The following is a 2,104-nucleotide window of genomic DNA, read 5'->3' on the forward strand; positions in this document are numbered from 1 at the left end:
TAGATAAGATCATGCACACATGTTTTAGATGATGATGTACATGAGGTGATCTCAAGCCATCTATGCCATATGCCATATGAAAATGATATAGAAAATTATTATATTAATATTCTTTATATTTTTGACGATTCTATTAAGGATGATATTCCATAGGCACTTGTTTGAAGATGCTCTTCAACAAATACAAGTATAATTATATCCAAACGATGATATCTTAACCGTTAGTAGCATGGAGTGTTAGAGATATGTTATACATTACAATATGATAGATTACCATGATCAACATAATTGTCATGATGAAATAAGCGCACATGTGTGCTATCGTTTTAAATGAGCTATATCTCATTTCATAATATTATATGACATAAAGATGGAATGCATCATAAGGACAAGTTACAACATTATAAGTCAGATATGAGAGATCCATATAGGTACGTAATTATTATTAAATTATTGATCTTGTGCATATTGGCCCAATTAACTTGTTGGTTCCCAAAACCACATATTGGAAATCAAGAGATTTGCTAGTTCTCTTATTGATTCCTCAATCAGTCCTGGCCAACAAATGGGAATGGTCACTTAGACCCAATTCCCTTGCACTTTTGTCCATATTTTATGCTCAATTTTATTCATGTTATATATAAAATAATATTGCTTTCTTCTTAAATATGTTGTAATCATTTGTTAGATGTGTTTTTATAAAATTTGGAGTATTTTGGGATGCAATCACATAGTTAAATGTGATGATCTACATTGAATTCTTATGCCATTGCTCCCTTGCATGTATTTCTATGTTTAGTGGTTGCAAAAACTTGTAAACATAGGAAGACAAAATTTGACAATTTCTGGCTATTTGCCTCTTATATCCTTCTAGAATCTAAGCAATTTCTTATTGATTTATCATTTAGTACATATAATTATAATGGAGAATACAATTTATTGAATTACATTTAAATTTATTCATTTTTTCATATTATGCTCATTATTTATGTGCATATGTTACATTACAGACACACGCTTACCCACTACCCAAAAAAATTGAGCTATCAACTCTTATTGACTTAAAAAGAAAAAAATTGAAAAACATAATAATAATTAAATTACAAATTAAGTTAAAATAAGAACTAAACGTCAGAATGAAATATTATAGGTTAGAGTGTTTAATTAAAAAATCAAAAGTATGGTTATGATAGTTAATATCAACAACTAGAGGCTTTAGTTGATGATTTTGGGATTTAGAGACATTGACACACAACTATTTATTTGACAGTTTATTCTTATCTCTCTTGGGCCATGACTTATTTCTACAAATAACTCCCTTTTTTGCTTTTACATTTGAACAATCTATTCAAACTTTTCTACTTATTCGTATTCTTTCCAACACCTCCTAGGGCTTGAAACCAATGTACATTCTACATGCTATTGTGAAGGAGATACTTAGAGAATTAAAGCTCAAATACATGCCAATTTTTTAGTCTATTACGGTTGAAACATGATTATTTCTTGAAATTATTTTGTATAATTATCTCTTATAACTGTGATTCATATTTGTCTTATAATTTTGTTGGAGACAAATATATGGTCACCAATTTAGATCAAGGGTCTTTTTGAAAGTCCTCATATATAAGAATCTAATCATAGTTTGTAGAATAGTTTTTAATTAGATTAGCAAGGAAAGGGGCCTGATCCCGTTACAAGAGTCCACTACATAAATCCTTCAAATAAATATAGAGAAAACAAAACAAAAAAAAGGTAGACCCTTTGGCCACACAACAAACCTAGTAGAAACAAAAACATGTATAAAAACAACTAATAGAAACATAAATCAAGAACAAAACACAAAGAACAATTCAACGTATAATTTTCTATTCCAAAGTTAGAGAGTCAAAAGGATCCTTCAAAGTATCCTTCTCATGTGATTTATTTTCCTTCTTCTTATTTCCTAAATCTCAAGTTTCCTTGATCCTCCCCTAATCCCCATGTTTCTTAATTTTGGGTTGGCCAGAGACAGTACCCATCACAACTTTCCTCATAGTCTCATTGGTAAAAGTAACAAGCCTTTTGAGATCATTATCCATCTTCTTTCATTTTTCCTAATAGCTAA

This window comes from Cryptomeria japonica, chromosome 2 (genome assembly GCF_030272615.1).
Source record: "Cryptomeria japonica chromosome 2, Sugi_1.0, whole genome shotgun sequence".
Classification (NCBI taxonomy): Eukaryota; Viridiplantae; Streptophyta; class Pinopsida; order Cupressales; family Cupressaceae; genus Cryptomeria; species Cryptomeria japonica.